General features: G+C 44.8%; 1 pseudogene; it reads right to left on the bottom strand.

Annotated features, from left to right (window-relative positions):
- Positions 1–4,279: 4,279 nt before the first annotated feature.
- LOC124654541 lies at positions 4,280–4,981 on the bottom strand (annotated as a pseudogene).
- Positions 4,982–9,658: the final 4,677 nt, after the last annotated feature.

Below are 9,658 nucleotides of genomic sequence, written 5' to 3'. Positions count from 1 at the left end.
AGAATGGACCGGGGTCCACAGTTCACTAGAGGTGTCTCTCCCATAAGATAAAAGCATGTTGGGTGAACAAATTACAGTCGGGCAATTGACAAATAGAGAGGGCATAACAATGCACATACATGACATGATAAGTATAGTGAGATTTAATTGGGCATTACGACAAAGTACATAGACCGCCATCCAACTGCATCTATGCCTAAAAAGTCCACCTTCAGAGTTATCATCCGAACCCCTCCAGTATTAAGTTGCTAACAACAGTACAATTGCATTAAGTATGGTGCGTAATGTAATCAACAACTACATCCTCGGACATAGCGCCAATGTTTTATCCCTAGTGGCAACAACGACAACACAACCTTAGAACTTTCTCATCACTCGTCCCGGTGTCAATGCGGGCATGAACCCACTATCGAGCATAAGTACTCCCTCTTGGAGTTAAAAGTAAAAACTTGGCCGGAGCCTCTACTAGAAACGGAGAGCATGCAAGATCATAAACAACACATGTATAATAACTTGATAATTAACATGACATAGTATTCTCTATCCATCGGATCCCGACAAACACAACATATAGAATTACAGATAGATGATCTTGATCATGTTAGGCAGCTCACAAGATCTAACAATGAAGCACAATGAGGAGAAGACAACCATCTAGCTACTGCTATGGACCCATAGTCCAGGGGTTGAACTACTCACTCATCACTCCGGAGGCGACCATGGCGGTGTAGAGTCCTCCCGGGAGATGAATCCCCTCTCCGGCAGGGTGCGGAGGCGATCTCCTGGATCCCCGAGATGGGATCGGCGGCGACGGCGTCTCGATGAATGTTTTCCGTATCGTGGCTCTCGGTACCGGGGTTTCGTCACGGAGGCTTTAAGTAGGCGGAAGGGGAAGTCAAGAGGCGGCACGGGGGCCCACACCACGGGGCCGCGCGCCAGGGGGGCCGCGCCGCCCTAGGGTTTGGCCACCCCGTGGCCCCTCTTCGTCTCGTCTTCGGACTTCCGGAAGCTTCGTGGAAAAATAGGCCCCCGGGCTTTGATTTCGTCCAATTCCGAGAATATTTCGTTACTAGGATTTCCGAAACAAAAACAGCGTAAAACAGACAATCGGCACTTCGGCATCTTGTTAATAGGTTAGTTCCAGAAAATGCACGAATATGACATAAAGTGTGCATAAAACATGTAGGTATCATCAATAATATGGCATAGAACATAAGAAATTATCGATACGTCGGAGACGTATCACGCATCTCCAGATGCATATGATTGGAAAGAAGCTGTCCATAATGAGATGGACTCAATTATTTCTAATGGAACTTGGGAGCTATTTAGAACGACCCCATGGATGCAAGCCTGTGGGCTGCAAATGGGTGTTCAAGAAGAAGCTAAGACCTGATGGTACTATTGAGAAGTACAAGGCGCGGCTTTTAGCTAAAGGCTACACACAGAGAGAAGGCGAAGATTACTTCGACACCTATTCACCTGTCGCTAGACTTACCACCATTCGAGTACTACTATCTATGGCTGCCTCCTATGGTCTTATCGTTCATCAAATGGACGTAAAGACAGCTTTTCTTAATGGAGAGTTGGAAGAGGAAATCTATATGGATCAGCCTGATGGGTTTGTAGTAAAAGGTGAAGAGAGAAAGGTGTGCAAGTTGATGAAATCTTTATATGGCCTGAAACAAGCACCTAAGCAATGGCATGACAAGTTTGACAGAACTTTAACTTCTGTAGGCTTTATTGTCAATGAGGCTGAAAAGTGCGTTTACTATCGCCATGGTGGGGGCGAAGATGTTATACTGTGTTTGTGTGTGGATGATATTCTGATATTTGGTACAAACATGAAAGTAATACACGAGGTTAAGTCTTTCTTGTCAAAGTGCTTTGATATCAAAGACCTGGGAGAAGCTGATGTGATTCTGAACATCAAGCTTATTAAGAACGAGAGTGGGATTACTCTAACGCAATCCCATTATGTTGAGAAGATCTTGAGCCGGTTCGGCTATATTGATAGCAAGTCTTCTCCAACACCTTATGATCCCAAGTGTGACATTGCGCAAGAACCGGAGGATTGCCGTAGATCAATTGAGATATTCTCGGATCGTTGGCTCACTCATGTACTTAGCGAGCGCGACTAGACCTGACATCTCTTTTGCTGTTAGCAAGTTGAGTAGGTTCATGTCAAACCCGGGTACTGATCATTGGCATGCACTTGATAGGGTCATGCGCTACGTATGTGGTATAATGAGTTATGGGATTCACTATTCAGGGCACCCAGCTGTGCTTGAAGGATATAGTGATTCAAATTGGATCTCTGATGTAGCTGATCTCTATGCCACTAGCGGGTATGTATTTACCTTTGGAGGTGGCGCAGTGTCATGGAGATCTTGCAAGCAAACCATATTGACGAGGTCAACTATGGAAGCAGAACTTACTGCTTTGGACACAACCACTGTTCAATCAGAATGGTTGCGTGAGCTCTTGATAGACTTGCCTGTGGTTGAAAAGCAAGTACCGGCAATCCTTTTGAATTGTGACAATCAAACTGTAATTGTCAAAGTGAACAATTGTAAGGATAACGCGAAGTCATCAAGACACGTCAAGAGACGTTTGAAGTCTGTCGGGAAATTGCGAAACTCCGGAGTAATAACTGTTACATATATTCAAACAAACAAAAACATGGCAGATCCCTTTACAAAGGGACTATCACGTAATGTGATAGAAAGTGCATCGAGGGAGATGGGTTTGAGACCTGTTGATGTTACACCATAGTGGTAACCCAATCTTTGTGATTGGATATCCCGTGAATTAGGACATGGGAGAGGCGAGTATTATGTAACCATCTCTATGTGAAGATGCACAACTCTCAATTGCTGTAAGGCAGGTTGGCAACAAGCCTTAATGTGTTTATGTTGGATATTTTAGCAAAGATGCTGTCCTACAGAGCATTCTTGAAATAACACACCTATATGAGTCCGATTGTTAAACGTCGCAATCTATGAGATTTGGGTGATCTCTAGTAAACTCATGAAGAGACCACGAAGTATGACACATATGCTTCACCCGCGGGGTAGGCTACTGGCAGCCATGTACTGGTTATGACTTTGAGTGAAACCTCGTTCACGCAAAACTTGCAATTCAAGGCCTAGTCCATTGTTCAAGTGTGAATGGATGTAGCTTAAGGTTCTAGGCGGAAGTTCAACTTAACAGTCTCCACTGAAACACTGGTATATAAAAAAGCAGCGAGTATTGGTAAATCTCTAAATAGGGATTTGAGATCTGGTGGGGGATTCTTGAAATATTGGGCCTGCACTTAGTGGCCCATACTAGATTTCAGATTTTCCTATAAATCTCAAAGCCCACATAGTGGCAGCCTTGTGAGTTTGAGCCCAAGTTGGTGGCAGCTCACTAGGGAGTGACAAGAGGTTGGAAGTTTAGTCCCACATGAAAAGTTGGTAGGAAGTTAGACCACCTTATAAGGTGGGTTGTTTCACCACTAGTAAGTGAGTAAGAATAGGAGTGGTTCACGCGCGCTCCTCCTCCTCCTCGCTCGCTCGTCTCGTCTCGTCTCGTCTCGACTCGACTCGTCACGACGCGACGCGCGCCCCGCTCGTGGTGAGTGGATTGAGCCTCGAGCCGAGATTTTCCTTACTTTTTGCAGCTCAGGAAAACGAATAGAGTCCTAGACGGACGCGTCGCAGTTACTCGGTTCGGGTCGCTCTCGGACCGTGGGCTATCTGTAACCGACTCAAAACGTGCGTGCGACGTAGCGTGGCCCACGAGCTAGGGTTTTACCACCTCTCTCTGCTTGCGCCGCCATCGTAGCCTACTCCATCCCGCGCGCCGACGTGCATCGGCGAACGGGAACGGGAGAGCTGGTCTCCGGAACCACTCGTCCTTGCGATCCTGTACGGGAGAGGGCGAATTAGGTTTTTGGGAAGCGCTCTGCGCTACTGCTCAAACACTTCATCACGGGTCGCCTTCCGTCCAAGTCGGGCGGTGCTGCCTACCGTCGTCTTCAACACCGTCTACTTCGACCCGTCGTCCCTGTCATCAACAACGTTACTGCTGCGACATCATCTGCTACACCTCCACCGCCACCTCCACCAGATCGGTACGTGCGACATATCTTGATCTGTTTAGCGATGTATGCTTTACCGTTTGCGCTGCTGCTACTCATGTTGATTAATGCATCTAGTATGTTCGAGTTTCACATGTTAGTAGTTGCTGTCATCATGTTTTATATTCTGGAATTAATCATGAAAATTGTGCCTAATTATCCGACAAAAACATCATCTAAGATTAGTGGCTTTGATCCAAACAACAAATTGGCAGCGGTGATAGCTCCAGAGTTCTAGCTACTGAGTGCAGCAATTGCAACAACATGCTTGTGAGGGTCGGGGCTAGATTGGAAGTTGATGAGCCCCTTGGAGAGGAAGCTGTTCTCAGGATTGGACGTGATGAAACCAACATACAATATAATGTGCGTGTGTGGTGGTTTCCTACCTAAGGATGCATAGTCTTTGTGCCCCAATGAGATGTCCAGGGTGTTGAGGCCAGTAATCTGCATGACATTGATCAAAGTGATGGTGGATCCAACCTTGTTAGTTATCCTAGGCTTGCTAAGGTCGGCTGCCTTGAAGAAGTAATTTGCATTGGCATCCATCATGTTCTTGTAAACGAAACCCATTGACAAAAAATGTATGCACAAAAAATTCGAAATATCAGTATGATTGTTGCATTGTTATTTCCGCAATCATAATATCAAGAGAGGCGATATGTATATTTGGCAATAACTTAAAAAATAAGTCAAGAAGTAAATAATACTTGGAGACTTCTTGTCGGTGGCACAAAAGTCTTGGAGTGGGCTAGGGTCGGAGATTATGACCTGCGATGGGACCAATGCAAGAAAGGGAGGAGAATTAAGGAAGAAGACGAGAATTATGACCTTATTTGAGAACGGAGTGAGGATACACATACTATATACGTACCATTTGCATAACATGTACAACCGTCGACGTCATGAAGATACTTTTGCTCTGGAACTAGAGCAACAAAGTCCCCAATTTTAATTTATTTTCGAGAGACAAAACACATGGGAGTACCATATTCTCTGAGTCAGAAACAAACCAATACTTTTGATTATTTGAAAGTTCGAAATACATTCATACTCACCGGCACATATAGTGCCATGACATATGTGTCATTTATTTAAAGTTTCAGACTAAAGTAAGCTCTTGGCAACAAACATAGATCTTCCATAAAGGTTAGCCAAAGTCCGATTTAGTAGTGGTTGTTCTCCCAGAACTGAGCCTGAAGCCAGTCAATCGTCTTCTTCTCCACCTGAAATGCCTTGGCAAGAACATCATCTGAGATTGGTGGCTTTGATCCAAACACCGCATTGGCAATGGTGATAGCTCCTGGGTTCTGGCTACTAAGGGCAGCAATTGCAACAGCTGGCTTGTGAGGGTTGGGGTTGAACTGAAAGTGGATGAGCCCCTCGGGAAACACAAACACATCTCCTTTGTTAAGCACCTTGGAGAGGAAGTTGTTCTCCGGATTAGATGTGACGAAGCCAACATACAATGTACCCTCAAGAACTGTGAGGATCTCGGTGGCGCGAGGGTGTGTGTGTGGTGGGTTCTGACCTAAGGGTGCATAGTCTATGCGTGCTAGTGAGATGCCTAGGGTGTTGAGGCCAACAATCTGCATGACATTGATCAAGGTGACGTTGGATCCAACCTTATTGGTCACCCTAGGCTTGTCAAGGTTGGCTTCCTTGAAGAAGTCATCTGCGTTAACATCCTTTGGGTTCTTGCAAACAAACCCATTCACAAATACTGCATGTACAACAAATTTAAGATGTAAGTATGGATGTTTCATTATTGTGTGCAGAAGCATAATCTCTAGAGAGACAAGATATATATTTGATAATAACTTGACAAATAAGTCATGAAGTAAATAATACTTGCAGACTTCTTGTCGACGACACAAAAGTCTTGGAGTGGGCTAGGATCAGAGGCTATGGCCTGCCATGGGACCAATGCGAGAAGAGCGGCGAGGACAAGGAAGGAAAAAAGAGGAGGCCATTTGTTTTGAGCCTTTTCGATTGTGTTTTGCCTATGTTGCTTCTTGTGTGTTATGTGGGGTGGCTGGTGCTTTGAAGATGCAGAGGGTGGATGCTTATATAGCTGCAGCAAGTAGTGTCGCTGTATGAGTAGAAGATGGAAGGAGTCGGTATAATCTACAGATGGAGGGAAATGGTCTCTGGTTGGTAGACCGTGCTGACTAAATTATTTTGCATCAACTTTTCACGTTCGGCTTGAAGGCGCACTTCTTTCTTTTGTTCAAAACAAAGTAGCGGATGCAGTTGTTTTAAGGAAGCTAATGCTACTAATAAGTTAACTGACAGATTTTTCGGCCCTTTTTAATATGGTCGTCACTTGTTAGATATTGCGTGCCCAGAAAAATGTTTTTTTCTTACGGTCAGAAAACATATTTATTTTTTGGGCATTGCTACATAGTGCCCTAGCACTGGTTAGTCTTAGGAAGTGCCCCACCCAAATATAGAAAAAAAGTAATCCGACAGCTCGCATGTTCCAAAAATGGAAACTAATCCCCCCGCGTCGTGCCTTCTTTTTCCCGTGCTCCATTGCGATTCCCCCGTGTCGCACACTCGCACCTTCTCAATACAACCACATCTGTGGACAACAAATCCAGACAAAAAAACTGAAAACCAATGGATATCCACCACCTTCTTTTTCTGTAAAAACAGTAACGGTGGATGTAAAATAATTAAAAAATTACATCTAGGTCTCGGCGAACCTACTATTATTACATCCAAATCTGGAGATACATACTATTTTCAATATCATAGATGTAGAAAAAGGAAGAAAAAGAGATCATAGATGTAGAAAAAGGGGGAAAATACATCCACAACTGTCATTATTCTGGATGTAAAAAAAGATCAAAAAATACATCCCACCTCTAAAAATTACCAGTAGAATAATCATTCGGGATTACTGGATGTAGAAGTGGAGGAGTTAGAGATGTGCGGGAATTTAGGGGAAAAGCACCCATAATCACGATGGTTGTTCTAGTAGCCGAAGCTCAGGCCGAAGATGGCGAACGGCGGTGGCGCCCTACCGCGGCCAGGGAAAAGGATTATGGGGCTAGGCCCGCTAGGGGGGGGGGGGGCTCGGTGCTGCGCGTGTGGCTTGAGTCCGTGCTGGGCCACACGGCCATGGCAGGCTCGAGCGGGGGCGGCAGCGAGAAGGGAGGGAGAGGTGAGACGGGGGCGGCGGCGCACATGCGCGTGGCGAAGCGGCGGCCGGATGAGGGGTCGGGGCTGCGGCGAGAAGGGAGGGAGAGGTGAGCGCCATCAGAGGGGAGACGGACCACGGACGCATCCGCCGCCAGCACACGCCGGAGGAGGGGGCTCGATTCGTGGGCGGCCAATCTGTCGCCGCCGTTGAAGATCGGATATGGAGGCGAGAGGTGAGAACGAAGAGCGAAGACCACTATTTGTTCGATAACAGCCTGGCCACGTGCAACGCTTTCCACCACTCACCCCACCGCTTATTAAACACCGTTAGATGGAAATCGGACGAGCCTAGGACGTGGTCACCGTGTAAGGCAACACAGTGCCAGAAAACAGATTTAGTGTGGTGAGCTACACAATGACCTGGCCCGATGTGCTGACGTGCTTTGTGTCCGGTCTTGGGGTTTCTTCTGCACAGGTATGTTCTTGAAAAAAGAAAAACTGGCCCGTTCATTATTTAACCAAAATCACTTTGATTACCTATATAATTACCGTTCCATCTAGGGGTATTTCCGTCCCAAATTATACTCTCAAAACGCCTTCAATTGGGAATGGACTTAGTATACCAAGTCGCCACAATGCATGGTGGTTCCATGAAAAGTTACCATCGTCAAAAATAGTATGGGCTTACTGCTTGCCGTCTCCCTTTTGCTCCTAATACTTCGGTCGGAAGAGGAGATGGCATAAAAGTGTACTCCATTTGTTTCGATGAATAAGACATCCTCGGTTTTCATGTATTTTTCTACAAGCAAGACTTACTGGAAATATATAAAGATCGTTGGTATAAAGTTAACATCATTAGAAAGTTTTTTTAATACGAATCCGATGATACTAATTATGTACAATATAGTCATGATTTTGTTGCTCAATTTTTTGATCCAAGTTTGTCTTGTAATGTGCGTGCGCCTACTACCTCCGTTTCGATGAATAAGGTTTTTTTTTCATCAAGTCAAAGTAAGTCAAGTTTAACGAAGTTTTTGGAGAAAACATATATACAATCTAAAATCAACTCTGTTAAATACATCTTGAAATATATTTTGGTGTGATATCTATATAATGTCATGGTTTTTGATAGTTTTTTCTAGAAGTTTGATTAAACTTTACGTACCTTGATTTTTTTAAAAGTAATATAAACCTTATTCATTAGAACGGAGGTAGTATAAGTCTAAGAAAACACATAGACAATAATTTTGTGTTGACTTTTTCCCGAATCGTCACCTGCTACCTTGCTATCCGATAGCAGCTATTGTTTTTCATTTCGATTTCCAGAACCAGTATGTTGCTGACATGATGTGTGAAAAAACATGAATTCAGTATCAAACTGTTAATATATAAAACAAAATATATCATCAATTAACTATTTTGAATGGTTAAATCTCCTGCAAGTAAATCAAACTATACAACATAAATGATCGAGTAATTAGGCCGCACATATAGTCCTGAAAACTCCTCATCAGTGACGAGTCACCCTCTCTGACACACATCGCAATCAGAGGCCATCCCACGCGTCCCGTGCAAGCCATCGGCGTGTGCGTGCACGTGCACGCCTCCGTGCCCGGTCACGTAATGGGCACCCTGCGGAGTCAACTCTCTTATGTCGCCTATACGTGGGCCATCCGGTTTCAACGTGAGACCAAGCTTACCGAACCTTGCTCTCACATCCTCTCGCCATACTCCAGGCCTTGTCACCCGGTCGTGTCATGCGAGTTAGAGGAGGGTGTGCAGCTTCACACGGACTAGGGCTATCCTCCACGTCTCCTTTACGCACACCGATTGCCTTGCAAGAGAGGCTGCGAGCTGGTAGCCATGTGGAAGAGGCGGCAAGCCACATGACTTTTTGCCACTCTTCATACATCCCTACCGACGTCAGTGTGCCTCATCCGTGTCGCCTCCCACTGTCCTCTCTCTTCCATTCTAAACCCTCCGCACGCCCCCACTCCCCATTCCCGCAGTCATCAATAAACCATTACCATCATAGTTGGCTCTGATGTCGTAGGATGAGAGAACATATGTGCCGCCTTGGCTGTAGTCGTTCTCTGCTTCTATGTACATAGGCTCGCGTCTGTTTCTCCCCTTTTTTCAAATTTGGAGAACTCATTGTTTTCTTTGCTTTTCAGGTTTCCATGTTTTACTTAATCCATGTACAACAAAGAATTTTATCTTCTTCGTTTTGAGTTATTTTCCTATTTTTGGATTTTTTTTCACATATAGCTAACATGCACAGACTATAATAATGTAATTTTCGAAGAAATTTTTTACGTCTAACACGAAATACCTGGATTTTCATGGTGATGAAGTGAAACCATTAGCAACATAATAAGTCAAGTTCATTTA

The sequence above is a fragment of the Lolium rigidum genome, chromosome 1, assembly GCF_022539505.1.
Source record: "Lolium rigidum isolate FL_2022 chromosome 1, APGP_CSIRO_Lrig_0.1, whole genome shotgun sequence".
NCBI classification, from domain to species: Eukaryota; Viridiplantae; Streptophyta; class Magnoliopsida; order Poales; family Poaceae; genus Lolium; species Lolium rigidum.
This window is presented reverse-complemented; position numbering and strand designations above follow the sequence as displayed.